The 16,620-nt window shown below is 46.8% G+C and overlaps 1 protein-coding gene across 1 annotated transcript in view; it reads right to left on the reverse strand.

The window, feature by feature from the left end:
• The window catches only part of LOC147635691 (Cyclophilin-like peptidyl-prolyl cis-trans isomerase family protein), a 51,881-nt gene that overhangs the window by 10,518 nt on the left and 24,743 nt on the right, over nt 1–16,620 (reverse strand). The window lies entirely within an intron of this gene.

A 16,620-nucleotide genomic window follows, 5' to 3' on the forward strand; every position in this document is an offset into this window, starting at 1 on the left:
GTGGCTGGTTGCCCACAGGGGCTCTGCAGTTGGCACCTGGCTTGTCTACACCTGGCTTGTCTACAGTGGCCTTCCGCCGGCCTACGTCCGATGCAGCCACCCATTGGAGACACAGAGACATTGCCTATGGGAATGTATGAATGGGAGAGATGAATTAGGGTTTCAGTTAGAGTTCATGTGTGGGAGACATACACAGAGAAAACAAGGGAGAGAGAGAGAGAGTTGTGGGGATAAGTCAACTCATGGGAATGAGTGTGTGACTCCCCTATCACACATGTATATTGCACTAGTACACATAGTGCACTTAGTACATTAAAAGTACTAAGTGTACTATGTACTATAACTTATGGGCTTGTACACACTATAAGGGTGGGCATTATGCCTTTACCCCAACAACCTCCCACTTAAAGGCAAAGTGCCCTTAAATGAAGGAAAAGAAAAAATCAGCATGTACATGATAATATACAAGGCCATATCAAGGTTGAAACTGGCCTCATCCAATGCCCATCAAGTGTTTGCAATGAGCAAACCGCTCCGGAGGCAAACTCTTTGTCAACAGATCAGCCGGGTTGTCATCCGTATGAATTTTAACAAGCTGAATTTGCTTGTTCTCTATCACCTCTCTGATGAAGTGATACTTCACATCCACATGCTTCGTCTTTGCATGAAAGACAGGGTTCTTTGCCAACTGGATGGCACTCTGACTGTCACAATGCAACAATGGAATATCCCCTGTATAACCCAAATCAACCACTAACCGAGATAGCCATAATGCCTCCTTGCAAGCCTCTGTGGCTGCAATATACTCGGCCTCTGTAGTAGATAAGGCAGTGCACTTCTGCATCCTGGATATCCATGACACAGCACCTCCTGTGAATGTAAACACATAACCGGTAGTAGACTTCCGGTTATCTGGATGACCGGCATAATCCGAATCCGTGTAACCATGCACTAATGAATCCTGTTTGCCAAAACAAATGCACATATCCTGTGTGCCCTTCAGGTATCTCATGACACCTTTCACTGCTTCCCAATGCTTCTTGCCAGGGTTGGCCATGTATCTAGAAACCACTCCCACTGCAAATGCAATGTCCGGCCTAGTAGCAACCATGGCATACATGAGACTGCCACAAGCTGAAGCATACGGAATCTTGGCCATATCAGCCCTGCCACTATCTGACTGTGGGCTGTCCATAGCACTGAGTTTCACATATGGAGGCAAAGGAGTACTAGTTTTCTTCCCCCCGTCCATATTGAACCTCTGCAAAACTTTGCCAATGTATTCCTTCTGAGACAAATACAACACATGCTGATTTCTGTCCCGAAGTATCCGCATACCCACAATGTGATTTGCATCACCCAAATCCTTCATATCAAAGGTTTGATGCAGCCTCTGCTTCAAGGCATCCATCTCCTTACGAGATTTCCCCGCAATCAACATATCATCAACATACAAAGCTTTCTTGGTGTATAAGCAGTGATCTATGTCACTTCTCCTGAATTTCTGGGATTTCATGAATGTATCAAATTTATGATACCATTCCCTTGGTGCCTGTTTGAGCCCATAAAGACTCTTTTCTAGCTTGCATACAAGCTTCTCCTTTCCACTTACTGCATAACCCTCTGGCTGTTGCATATATATCTCCTCATGGAGATCACCGTGAAGAAAAGCAGTCTTCACATCCATCTGAATCAAGTCCAGATCATCATGCGCGACCAAAGCTAACACAGCTCTAAGTGTGGTCATTTTGACCACTGGAGAGAAGATCTCCTCAAAGTCCACTCCATATTCCTGCTTGAAGCCCTTAGCCACTAACCTGGCTTTGTATCTTGGCTTTGCATCTGGTGCAACTTTGAGCCTGTATACCCACTTGCATGGCAAAACCTTCTTGCCTGCAGGCAAATGCACCAACTTCCATGTACCATTTTTGTGCAGAGAATCCATCTCTGACTTCATGGCACGCTCCCATAGAGCTTTGTCTGCCCTCTGTAAAGCCTCCTTATAACATGAGGGCTCCCCACAGTCAGTGAGCATCAAGTAGTCAACCCCTGGAACAAACCTATCAGGGGCTCTGGAGGGTCTTGTGGACCTCCGTACCCAATGACCATCATTTGCAGGTTGCTGTCCAACCTGCATATCACCCATTGGTGGCTCCTGTTCCATACCATAAGGCTGAAATATCATGCCCGGTATCTCCTCTAACTGTGGTATATCTATAGGGATATCTTCTGCCATCTCTAGCTGTCCATTTGGACCATTTTCAGCACCATTTAAGGGCTGGTTTTCCTACTGTAATGGCTGATTTACAGCCCTTTGTTGTTGTCCATGATGTCCATCATCATCAAAGATGACTCTGCCAGGCTCCTGTTGCCTTGCAGGCTCCTTATACATGCATGTTTCATCAAAAATGACATCATTGCTGCGTATAATCTTTCTATTCACGGGATCCCAAAGTCTATACCCCATTTCACCTCTGTCACCATATCCTAGGAATATGCATTTGTGAGACTTAGGATCAAGTTTGGTGCGCATTTCCCTGCGTATGTGCACGTACGCAACGCAACCAAACACTCTCAAGTGCTTGTATGACGGAGGCTTCCCTGTCCATACTTCCTCTGGCACTTTCCCACCAAGCCTCGTGTTAGGTGACCTGTTTATAAGGTGAACGGCTGTCATAACAGCTTCAGCCCAAAAACCATGAGGTAACGCAGCATGTGACAACATAGAACGGACCTTCTCCTGAATGGTGCTGTTCATCCTCTTTGCTGTCCCGTTTTGTGGAGGATCATAAGGAGTAGAGAGCTCCCTCTTGATGCCTTTAGCATCAGTTTGGACATATACTCTCCACCATTGTCGGAACGCAAAGCCTTCAATGTTTTGCCAATTTGATTCTCAACAAGAGCAACAAACTTCTGAAACACTGAGAATGTATCACTCTTCAAACGAAGAGGATAGACCCACACCTTGCGTGTGGCATCATCAATAAAAGACACAAAGTATTTTGCCCCTCCCAAAGAAAGTTGAGGCATCTCACATACATCTGTATGCACAAGCTCTAACTGAGCATCTTTCTGTCCAAGAGCTTTCTTGTGGGGGCACTGCAGTTGCCTGCCATATATACAATGCTCACAAAACTGAAAACTTGAAAACTTTAGAGAAGGCAAGTAACCCAAACGAGACAATTGCTCCATTCCTTTGACACTCATGTGTCCCAACCGGCTATGCCACATAGAGATTTCCGGCAGCTCGGTTGCATTTACATTAGCATGGTGACAAACACCTGCATGCATAAAGTAAAGAGTGTCCACCTTAGAGCCTCTGGCAACAACCAGTGAGCCCTTACTAATCTTTCACTTTCCACGACCAAATGTGGTAACATAATCAGCATCATCAAGCTGTCCAGTAGAAAGCAGATTCTTCTTGATCTCAGGCACATGCCTGACATCATGGAGCATAAGCTGTGAGCCATCTGAAAACACAAGCCTCACATCACCTCTGCCAAGAATCTTGCATGCATGGTTATCACCCAAATAAACCACTCCTTCATTGCCAGCAGTATACCTGACAAACAAGTCTCTGCAACCTGTGACATGAAAGGAGGCACCTGAATCAATGATCCATGAGTGCATACCATGACCACCTGTAAGAAGTGAATGGGCATCAAGTGAAGACGTAAATAGGACCTCATCCTCCCTGCCACCTACATGTGACACATTGATTTCTTCAATCTTGACTCCACTTTTGCTCTTTGGCTTTACATCTTTGGCTTCATCTTTCTCTTTGTCTTTGCCTTTTCCCTTTTCCTTTTGATCATTTTTCCATTTGTAGCATTGCTTTTTAATGTGTCCCTTCTTGCCACAATAATGGCATTCCAAATCCTTTTTGGAGCGAGACTTGCTCCTTCCCCGTTCTTGGCTTTTTCCCCTTTGTTGGGATCTCCCACGTGCATTCATTGCATTGGACTTTCCAACAGAGTTGTTTTTCCTATTCATCTCTTCTTGAAGAAGAGCACCCTCAACATCTGCATCGTCCATTGCCAACTTTTGATTAATGACCTGGCTGACAATACCATTAAACTCATTTAGATGGGCTGTCATAGACGCCCCTTCCTTCATCTGAAGACCTATGAGTTTCTTCAACCAATACACTTTGCTTGAGGCACTTTGTTGGGCATACAAGTCCTGCAATCTCTGCCACATTCCCCAAGCTGTCTTCTCTTCACGAATGCTGAAAAGTAATAAGTCTGACACAGACAACATGATAGTAGATCTTGCCAGCTCATCCATATCTTCCCACTCTTCAGCAGTAAGAGAAGCAGGCATCACACGCCTTTCTTTGATAGGCTTGTGCTGCTTTTTCTGGAGCAACACATTATAGCACTGGGTTTGCCAAATATCATAGTTATGTGAGCCTTCAAGCTTCTTGATGTGAAGCAATGAAGAGCTCTCACCTGTGGTGGTTGCCATAGCAATATGCAACCTGTCAATGCCTGACTCCCTGCAAGTGTGCAAACACTGCACCAAAAGCACACAAAGTGCTCACAGTTGTTCTCCCAAGCTTTATCTCCCACTGCGGAAGCACAAATGCAACTTTTCTCCCACTGTATGTGATGAAAACATCAAAATCTGGTTGCTGCAGATTTAGGACAGCTCCTTAAATGTGCTCTGTTCCCCTTCCAAAGTACTGTACAGCAGTACTTAGTGCTCACCTGTGATGTACCAAACCTGTACCGACAAGTACAGCAGCTGAAATTGAACCTTTTCCTCACTCAAATCAATTTACAGCCATGCCAAAACTTGCACAAAGCTGTGCCAAATCTGTACCAGCAAGTACAGTAGCAATAAATGCTCTCCTGGCTGTCCAAATGAGTGAAAATCAGACTTTTACAGTCCCGAACATTGCATACAACAGTTCCGAACAGAAATTGGGCAAAAGCCCCTTGACTGCAAGCTGATTTCTGAGGATTCAAGGCATAAATGTCTTGCCTGCTGCTTTGCCAAGCTTAACAAGCATAAAATCTTGAAAAGCCCCTTGATTTAAGATCAATTGCTGATCATACATGGTACATTGACGCACATGAAGGCATCCAGAGTCTTTGCGATGCTTCCCCCTGGCCACATATACATCCAATACATGAAAGCCCCTTGATTTACAGGCACATTGAGTGCTTAACAGGCATCAACACGTTGCCCAAAGCATCAACTGCGAGTGCCTGCATGCAAATCAACTTAATCGGCACAAAAGCCCCTTGATTTGCACTGCAATTTGCTACAATTTTGCCCAAATGTGCGATTTCTCACATCATACAGCATGTATGAATGTTTAATTGCACAATTACATCAAAAGCCCCAAATTTCGACATCCAATTTCCTGCAAATTGATCCTGATTGTGACCAATGTCACCCAATTTTGCCAATTTCGCTCAGAAATTGAGCAATTCGGCACCTGTACCTGCTCAATTGATAATTGTACCTGCTCAATTGCAAGTCCCAAAAAAAAATTGAAGCAAAATACCTTGTAATTTTCTGATTTTTTGTTTTTGTTGCAGGAAAAGGGGGTGATGATGCTCCTGTTGTGCAGGTGGGCAATTGAAGGAGCTTGGGCTGCATGGAACATTAAAAGACGATTGATGATGGAAAACGTGTTGGACAAGCCAATCCTCCTCTCGATCGGGCTGCAGGCATCTGAACAGCAGAACCAAGAACTTGCTTTTTGAATGGGCGCCGAGGAGATCGGGGGCGAGAGAGAAACGGGAAGCTTTCGAATAGCGAGGCGGGGAGTTTGATTTACGAGTTTTGAGCTGCCCGCCGACGACTTGTTGACGCCTTGTAGCCAGCCGACGACTTCGCACGAATGGATGCACGCCCAGTTGCCGCGAATGATTCAACGCCCGCCACCTTCGCCTTCGCGCTACGGGTGTTTTGTTGACGTCGCCTCCGCTCGAGCTCGCCTGCCTAGTGGCTTTACGCTACGATGCGCTCGCTCAGCGATTAACACGCCTGCTGCCTACGACGTTTCCGCCTGGCTATTGGCTACCTGCGCTGCAGCCAGGGCTTCGCTAGTACACGCACCACAGCTACTCCTCATGGGAGGGGGTGATGCGCTGGCCTCCTCGCTACCTCAGCTTCTGCAGGTTACTACAGTGCTGAAACGAAAGCTACAATCATCAATTCAGCCTGTATTGTTTTGCAGCGACTCTACCCAACAGATGCGACTGAAATTCAGTCCTCAATTGCTCTTGCCTTTGCCTGTGCTCTGATACCAGTTGAATGGGAGAGATGAATTAGGGTTTCAGTTAGAGTTCATGTGTGGGAGACATACACAGAGAAAACAAGGGAGAGAGAGAAAGAGTTGTGGGGATAAGTCAACTCATGGGAATGAGTGTGTGACTCCCCTATCACACATGTATATTGCACTAGTACACATAGTGCACTTAGTACATTAACAGTACTAAGTGTACTATGTACTATAACTTATGGGCTTGTACACACTATAAGGGTGGGCATTATGCCTTTACCCCAACAATGTCCACAGGCGTAGCAGATTTGGCTGAGAATGCTGCGCATTTCGGCCCCCCTCTCTCCAGAGGGCATGTATACGTGGGGAGCCGCTGCTTGGTCGACTTCGTCAGGGCCAGCTCTGGGATACGAGACGGAGCAGGACAGCCAGGCCATCAGATTCATTGGGGGCCAGCCTCGCCTTGTTCCTTCACCGGATTTCTTGACAGCCGGCTAGACACAGGAGAGGGATATACGATGGGAGCTCCTCAGCAACCTCACCATATGGTTCACCTGGAGAGCCCGTTGTTTCAGGGCCTTTGAGGGGAGACTAGAGCCACCAGCAGAGACTGTTCGGGCTATCTGGCAAGAGTTGATTCACACCCTGCGAGGACAGTATGACCGCATCCGGGGCGACTCGGATCGAGCGATCTTGCGACACCAGGCCTTCCACACAACTTGGCGCAGCGGCCCTTTCTATACTCTGCACGCGGGTAGCCCCCACTGGCACTATAAGCCACCTGTTTGGATTTTCCCCCCTCCTATTGTATGATATAGCCTCTCAGCTATTTGTACTTTTCTGCACCTAGGGAGAGTCTCCCTAGCTGCTTTGATTGGATCTCTGCTCTGCCTTCTTATGAGCAAGAGAGGGGTTTTGTAGCCCAGTGGGTTTTTTTTATAACTAATGAAAGGATCTTTTCTCGAGAAAAAAAAAATGACCGCGAGCCAAGGGCACCATTGGAAAGAGGAGACTGTGCCAGACCAAAAAGCTAAAAGGCGCTTTCTCAAAAAGCAGCTCTAAGGCCAAAAGGCGAGGCCTTAAAGCCAGAAAAGCAAAGCACCAAAAGTTGAGTAATATTTTATTAATAAAAGTAAAAAGAGCAAAAGAAAAGACAAAAAGAGAAAAGCAAAGCATATAAAGGCAAAGCAAAAGCATGAAGCCTTTTTGGCAAAAAGCAAGGTCTCTTACAAGTATAAAAAGGATTAGACTTCTCTTGTAGTACCATGAGAAAGATCATTGAAGATTGAAGGAGATCGTGGAGTGTGTGTGGGCATCATTATGATCATGGAGAGCTTCTTCTTCACCATCAACACCTTCTCCAACTTGCTTTTCAGATGTACGGTCAACCCTAAACTTGTATGGAAATATGCATGGGCGATACGGACGCATGTACGGAGCGATACGGACATGTACGAATAGAAATTTCAAAAAACCCTAAAAATTGCTTTTTGAAGGTTTTTATCGCCCTAAAACCATTAAAACAGGTTTTATATCAGTTTTCTTGCTAGAAAGAGCTTTTCCATGGTTTTCTTCATCGACAAGGTTGTAGTCGTGGAGATTACTCATGGAAACTTGGACTACTTGAACTTGGATTTGAACTTGGACTTGGATATGAGCTTGGACATAGAACTTGGACATGGAACATAGAACTTGGACATGAACATGGAGCTTGGACATAGAGCTTGGACATGGAACTTGGACATGAACATGGAATTTGGACTAGGATCTGGACTTGGATTTGGACTCGGATCTGGACTTGGACTTGGACTTGGACTTGGACTTGGATTCATTGGATTTGGATATTAGATTTGGTACTAGCCTGGTGAGAGATACTTGCGGGTCATCCCCGTGGTGTGCTCAGCATCAGAGATCTCGTGCGACATTGAAATCGACTTGGATATCCTACATTGGCATATCACTTTGTCTTGTATTCATTGATTGTATTGATCCTAGCCAACGTGCCCGTGGATTGTTCCTAAATAAATTCCTCAAAGGAGGCGGGGCCTGTTCCCCACTCGATGTGGTGTACTGTACTACTGTGCAAGATCCCTATTCCCTTCTATCTCTCCCCTCTCTCTATATCTATCTCTTGGACACGTGGTTGAGTTTGTCACAGCATGCATCGCTAGGCTTACATATGCCAGTGTGCACATCGATGAACTACTAGTCCAATAGACCCCTGTTGTCTTTTGTCAAACGTTAATGAGGGCTCGCGGGGAGATCACCCAGAGACAGGCAGGCAGGAGGATGCATACTCTCACCCGCCGTAAACGGCGAGCTTATGAGGAGGCTCAGTACTGGGACACATATCACATGCTCATGAGCAGAGATGCTGCTGCTGCTTAGAGGAGACTCAGAGAGCCCCGTCCTCCCACACCTATTACCGATCCTCAGACCCAGCAGACATATGCAAAGAGACTCTATGATGTGCCTGCACAGCCCCCTATACCACAGCCCACAGAGCCATGCCCCACAGTCTCCACCTTCTTCACCCCACCTATGGTTAGGAGGGCCATATGCCGACTCCTACATGGACGGGCGACAGATCATACAGGATTGAGAGCAGCAAGCCATGCAGGCTTTCGCGACGAGCCTTCTCGACCATCGACCACATTTTTACATTGAGGTGCCTGATTGATCAAGCCAAGGCACAGAGACAACGGCTCTATCGTTGCTTTGTGGATTTCCGCAAGGCATTTGATACTGTGCCCAGAGAGAGCCTCTTTCGGCGACTATACAGACACTAGGCATACCCTCAGACATGATGTGGGGCATATACAGGCTATATGAGCAAGTCTTTGGGAGAGTCCGATGCCCAGGGGCCAGGAGGCTTGTCCGACACAGTTGCTAGCACCATTGGAGTGAAGCAGGGGTGCTCGCTCTCCCCCACGCTCTTTGGGCTCTATATTGATAAGGTGGTCTACTACATCACACAGGGAGGAGGCTCTGCGGTTGAGCTATCAGGTATTACTGTCCATGTTATGCTTTATGCTGATGACATCGTCTTGGTATCCGACACACAGGTTGGGCTTCAAAGACACCTTGTGGCTCTTGATGACTTCTGCGCAAAGCAGGGTCTCACAGTGAACCTTGGGAAAACCAAGGTTATGATCTTCCACACCTCACCCGCAGTCAGGAGCCACACTACTCTCACATTAGCAGGAGGGCGGGTCGAGGTGGTGATCTCTTATGTTTACCTTGGCATCACATTTACTAGCTCAGCTGGACGCTTCTCCATGGCTCAGGCAGTCCGAGACAGAGTGACCCGGGGGTATGCAGCTCTTGCTGGCCTTGAGCGTCAGTGTCATCAGGCACATTTTCAGGAACCCCGCACGAAGGGGTGGCTCTTTGATACATTAGTGACACCAGCCTTGATGTATGCAACAGCGGTTGGGGCACCAGGGCTTGCAGCCTCCACATGGGTACAGCTGGAGAGACCACAGATCTTGATGCTCTCGAGGATGATACGCAGCAAACCATCCGTCCCGCACGACATTGTTCCAGCTGAGTTTGCTGCACCACCTATGGCAGTGGAGGCATTGTTCCAGACGATCTCCTTTATATACAAGATGAGGGAGATGCACACGGAGAGATTATCCCGCTCAGCTTTTGAGGCATCCAGACAGCTGGCCGAGGCTGGACACACTGGATCTTGGTATGCACAGATGCTACAGTGGTTCTCACATCATGGGATAGACATTGAGCGGTTGCCACCTTTTTAGTATGATCAGTCTGCTCCACGGGGTTACCTCTCTCTCAAATGAGCGGAACAGAGTGATGAGACAGGACATATGGCAGCGCTACATACAGGAGACATGCACAGCACCAGAGAGCCCACTACCACCGAAGATGCTGTATTACAGAGACCACTTTATGAGCATCTCAGGGGATGGGTTTATACATCAACCGCAGTATATGGATGTATACATGCCACACAGCTCTCGCGTTGCTATTGGACAGCTACGAGTCTCATCACATCACCTAGAGATAAGAGGCTGGGAGAGCGGCACGGGTTCCACGAGCCGAGCGGATATGCAGATTGTGCCGCGAGGAGGTGGAGACTGAGGATCACTTTGTATGTAGATGTAGAGCCCACCAAGGGGTCAGAGATAGATATGCAGGATTGTTTGAGGAGCACTCTTCACTACATCAGTTGATGGAGGCCTCGGACCAGCGAGCTTGGCAGACTACTACTAGAGCTTCATAGTTCTCGAGAGAGACTCCTCCAGACACCCACTCCCACTAGGGGTGGGAGACAGTCCCACCTCACAAATTTCTTCCAGAGAGCTATGCCAGTGCCAGCTGATGTACCACGTGGGGTGACCGCACAGAGAGCAGAGGAATTGAGAGCCAGGAGGAGACCTAGACAAACTGGACATAGAGCACCCCGACTCCGTCACCGAGAGAGATGGGAAGGAGATATCATCAGAAGATATGGCCATTACTTTGCTGTCCCATTTGCCTACTCAGTATTCTGCTTTCTACTACTCTTTGATTACTAGTGGCAGGCTCAACACCATTACCTGGGAGGAGCTTGTGCCCATTGTCTTGGACCAAGAGGAACGATTCACGAACCCTCCTCATAGCGGAGGTTCGGAGGCCTTAACTGGCCAACGGCCGAAAGGCCGGAATAACAACAAGGGCAGAGGGAAGGCTTCACCGGAGAAGTCTTCTGAGAAGAAGCCTGACACAGAATGAGAGAAACTGAAGGCCGAGCGGTCCTGCAATGATTGTGGCGAGAAGGGCCACTATTGGAGGAAGTGTCCTGAGCGGACTGGGAAGAGTGCTGATTCTGCAGCCTCAGCTGCAAAGACTCCTGCATTTGTGCACTTAGAGATGATGGACTCCGATGCTTCATTGTCTTCAAGCGAGGAGGCAGTTGGCTTCACCGCAAAGGATACCCAGGAATGGATTCTTGACAGTGGTGCTTCCAGGCACATGACTTCGTCCTGTGACTTCTTTTTGGATCTGAAACGGCAATCAGGTCGCATTTTCATTGGCGACAACTCCACCATTCCGATACACAGTGAGGGCCGGATGGAGATTATTCCCGACGGCAAGCATGCCTCCCGTGTTCTTTATGTCCCTGCTCTTGGTTTTTATCTTCTGTCAGTGCATGAAGTATGCAAGACTGGCTTTCGGGTGGAATTTGAGGAGCATTCAGTTGCTCTACGGGACCATGAGACTGGCCAAGTTGTTTGGGAAGGCGGTGTGGAGAATGGTATCTACAAGCTCTCTGCACTCTCCTCATTGACAGGTTCTCAGGTCGAAGATCTATGGCACTTTCGTTTTGGCCACTTAAATGTGGATGCACTGCGGCGAGCTTTTCGGAACCAGATGGTGGTTGGCTTGCCAGATGTTGGCAGCAGGCAAGGACGCTGCTCGTGCTAGACATGTCCTTGGACTAGGGCTCACAATGGGGTCATGGTGTAGGACAAATATTAGCACCGCTATCAACAATCCAAGACCGTGACTGAGAAGTCACAAGAGCAAGTATACGCCTAGTACCTGCTAAGAGAAGAATGCCATCATCCTTCTTGGGTTGAGACACCGCCGTTGAGGAAGAGTTCTTTGCTGCTTCATCACGCTTCTTTTTGCGACATTGGGGTGACTTGTGACCCTTCTTGCCACAATAATGACATTCAATGTCCTTATTCTTTGAAGATTTGCTGTCTTTATCCTTATCGGAATCCTTGGAGTTCTTGTCAGAACCCCCTTTTCCTTTCTTTTGTTGGGTCTTCCCTTTATCTCGTGTTGCCAAAGCTCCATCAGGGCCACCGGAGGTGCCAGTCCGCTCCTCAAAAAGCGAGACTCAATCTGCATAACGGAGGGAAGAACTTCCTCCCAAGTAACTGGAACAAGATGAGGAGAAGAAACCAGAGACTGAAAGTATGCATCAAACCTCTCTGGAAGTTTGGAGAGCAGCCGAATAGCCATATCCTCTGTGGAGATGTCCTTGCCACAAACAGCAAGCTCGTCCCAGAGATCTTTCATCTTCGAGATGAAAGCAGATAAAGATGGAAACGCAAAAACTGATAAGTTCATAAGTTGCTTTTCCAATGCCAAAATTCGACCCGGAGACTTAATCTCATAGAGATCTGCAAAAGCCTTCCAAACTTCATGTGCAGCATCTACTGTACGCAAATGAGAGAGAACGGCATCTTGACAGTTCAACATCAAGAAGGAGAAAACACATCGATCATTCAACTGCCAAATATCAATCTGTGCCTGAGTCACACCACCGGAAGCAAGGGTGGGAGGGGTGGCATTGGCCGGTGTAACAAGCCAATCCCAGAGATCCATGCCACGCAAGGCCGGTTTCACCTTCACCTTCCATAGGGTGTAGTTGGAACCATCCAACTTGGCAAACTCAGCAAACATATGAAGAGAAGTGGGAGCAACCATCACAAAAGCTTGAGCTCAATCTCAAGAAATGCACAAACTCTGAAGAAAAGGTGTCCTCCATAGGTACCAAGAGTGCCACCAAAGCCTGCAACACCACAAGCCCCCTCTGCAAAGGGAAAGGGCCACTGGAGAGGAAAACGCAGCAGTGAACAAGTGCTGTCCTGGAGAAAACAGGTCGCCTGCAGTCCAATCTCCAAGCGGGCAATGAAACGCTGATCAATAAGAGCCAGATGGCTGAATTGGTGAAGCCAATCTTAAGGAAAAGCGACCAGCAGGGTGCTGTCCAGAAAACGCAGCAGCAAAAGCTATGAATCTGGAAGAAAACGCAGAGGAGTAGGTGCTGAAAACAGGGCTGAATCTGGGGCAGCAGAAAGGTTGCTAAACCAGGAGAGATGATACCATGAAAGAGTGCACAGAGCGGAAGCAGAGTGGCACTAGAATGTGCTGAACAAAGAGTGCAAGAGAGAGAGAGATATGGAGCAAACTATGCTGAATATACTGAACCAAAACAGTCCCAAGCAAGAGACACTGTCAGTCTCATAAGTGAGGGAGCAAAATATGTACAAGACTGAATGAGAAATGAGAGGCCATAACCCACTATTTATAGTGGGGAAGTGCTAGCCGACTGGAGCTCATAAACAGGCCGACTGGAGCTGTTGGACATGGCCAACTGGAAAAATGCCAGAATGGCTCGGAAAAATCCCAGAAAAATAGTAAAAAAGGGGTGGCCAGCCCACAAGCAAGGGCCATACAAAAGGGGACCAAATGGGCACCACAAAAGAGCAGAAACTGAGGATGAAAGTGCTAACAGAGTTATACGGTTCTCTCTCTCTCTCTCTCTCTCTCTCTCTCTCTCTCTCTCTCTCTCTCTCTATTTCTGTGATTTTCTGGAATGCACTTGCTCTAGTGTTTTCAGATCTTGTCTTCATCTCCGCTGCATATTCTAACATAGTCCACATTACACCATGCATGAGGGCGCACGCAGCCAAAGGTTGTGGACAGCCACATGTAGGTTGTCTGGAGAGAGGCATACGATCGTCAGTGGGCTGCCCTACAGCAGCAAGTGATGGCGACATGTTTTTCTACGATCTCACTTCAGACTCTTTTCTCTCCAAGATGTCTAGGTTCTGTATGGGACTTTGTGTACTTGCAAGGTTCGGATGCACGTGCTTCGTTCTATCTCAGTTTTGGACCAGCGTGTTATGAGGTAAATGTGTCTGTTTTTCACATGCAAGGAACATGCAAGATAGGGTTTAACAATAAAAGCACAAAGTTGTACCGTGTTATGCAAGTACACATGTTTGTTATGGGGTACACATGGGAGTTTTTACTCCAAGAACTTCACGGACACACGAATTAGTCATGGAATTGTACCATGCAAGACATAAACCTAACACCCTACGGATATTGGAATGACCATTGTTTTCATTGTTGGGCTTTGATAAGCAAGACTTATCTACATATGTAGGATTGAGGAATAGTTGACCACACATTGCCACTGTGACTACACGGATATTTGATAGAGAGGGCATCTAGATTAAATTTACGTGTTAGGATTCAGTGTCAGATTGCATGACAAGATGGTTATGCGACAATACCCAATATGTTCCTTTTCAACCTTACAGTCCTTAAGGTTTTGATGGTCCTCTAGTTTTATGTCCATAGAAGGAGTGTACAGATATTCACAGTATTCCAAATATACCCGCCTATTCTTTTGCCAAGACTATTGCATCATGGTTATTCAGGAATTTGCACTATGCGCATAAGTTTTTGGAAGCAAGTTTTGGTTTCCAAGCTTTTCCGGGTTTAGACATATGCTTTGACCGGGACGCTGGTCAAGGTTGTTCTTCTTTGTGTACACAAATGTTGTCTAATCCCTGGGGGACTGAATTAAGATCACTAGTCTCGTTGGAGTTCTTCCTTTCGAGAACTTGTTTCAGTTTGTGGCACATGGTCAGCCATTGGCATTTATTGTTTTTGATAGATCGCGACAGATCCACAAACTGGTGTTTTGTAGTAATCATAGCACGTGTATGGGGTGTATCATGGTGGTATGGGACGCCATGATTACGGGGCTACGCCAGATTGTCAAGGCTTTATTCAGACTCTGCGCCTACAAACACAAGGCTATCTCAACATTTTTGAGGGATAGATACTTTACTTTTGATACAAACAGTTATGATAGATGCTAGCTTGTGTGATAACCAGGTCTGTTGGAACAATTGTTCCTTTCATGTCCAAGGTACTCATAGACTTTCCGAGGTCTGTTTGGGAAGTTAGACTTCCAAGGTGACGAAGGACAGATTGATGATCTTTTCTAGAAGATCGGTTCTTCTCTTGTTTGGGAAGAGACTACTGTTTGTTCTACTTGGTTCAGGCTTCAGTAGTAGGTTTTGGGTTTTCGCAGTTTTGTGGTTTTTTCCAGACCAGATTTATAGAGGACATCAAGATGAAAGCATGGTAGTCAAATGAAAGATACTTCTGGTTTCGAGATAACTCTTTAGGACAGTGGTTGCTTACTTCTAGTACTGGTAGCATCGTCAGCTTCGAGTTACCCAAATGATCCATTTGCTCTGGATTCAGCTTTTGTGACTAGGAATTGACGCTCATGTCATGTTACTTGAGCACGTCGATCTCTTAGTCGGATTGTCCTTGAGACTATTGGTTTCGACCAATAGAGGGTGTTTCTGTGAGGATTATGTTGTTAATCCCTCATATTGTGTACTAATTACTACTTAAGTACTTAACTTAGAGAACAAGAGCCTTCAGGAGAACACTTGAGAGAATATTGAATTGAAATGATTAAACTGAGTACAATAGGTCTCTTATATAGGAGATGAAGAGACACATTTGAAGAGGCATGTCCTTTGACGTAAGGACATGAACATAGACGAAAGGATATAACTTTAGGCTAAGGGATGTGTCTATTCGATGTAGAGGCACAACCATTCATCAAGGGATACAACCATTCGTCGAAGGGATGTGGCTATTCGATGAAGAGGTACATCCTTTGGCGAAGAGTCGCAACCAATCGAGGGTAGGGGTTCCCTTGGCTGGTTACTCTTTGCATCTGCAACAACAGGAATCAGCAATGAAGAGAGTATCTGATACATACATACGTCACAATCGTGACATTCCCTCCCATTTAAAATAAAACCCATGTGTCAAATCATAGACATCCGTTTGTCAAAGAACTCCTGAAGAAGATTAGGGTACTGCTGCATTTCTTCATCTGTTTGCCAAGTGGAATCAGACTCATCCAAATCCATCCACTTCACAAGAAATTCTGTAGTCAACTTTCTTCTTGTTTCCTTCTGTCGCACGTCAAGAGCTGGAACTTCGTGGCCTCACAGTGGTATCAGAGCAAAATTTTTCCAACCCGTGGGTTGTGAAGCCCTCACCCTCTCCGCGGCACTCCCTCGTCCACCCCTCTTCTTGGTGTTGTATGGAAGCAGCAAAGCGATGGTGGACTTGGCGTAAATCTTTGCCCATGGTGATGTTAAAAAAAAAACCACGCCCATACACACGCACTTGTGTGTTTCATAGAGGGAACCCTTGCTGCATACCTGGATTACCCCCCTCCCTGCTGCCGGTGATGGTAGTCGTTCGCTGCATGGCAAGAACCCCCCCTCTGCTGAGTACCCTCCACCTCTTCGCATAGTAGCTGGCGGCACCTTTTCAAAGCGGCGCACCCTTCCTCCGGTCGGCTACGTGATCCAGGCCACCGTCACCTTTACACCATTTAAATAAATAAATAAAATTGACACTTGGGTCTCTAATTTAAAAAAAAAAGGATGTGCCCTAGTGTGAACCGAACCCCCCCTTCCGTTGGCGATTCAACGCGAGTGTGAAGCGCCCCCCTTTCTGTTGGCGATTCCGCGACCATCCTCCACTCGGCTGTCAGGATGCCGCCAACTACACGTCTGCCTTCATCC

The sequence above is a fragment of the Cibotium barometz genome, chromosome 9, assembly GCF_041138505.1.
Source record: "Cibotium barometz isolate CiBa-2024 chromosome 9, ASM4113850v1, whole genome shotgun sequence".
Lineage (NCBI taxonomy): Eukaryota > Viridiplantae > Streptophyta > Polypodiopsida > Cyatheales > Cibotiaceae > Cibotium > Cibotium barometz.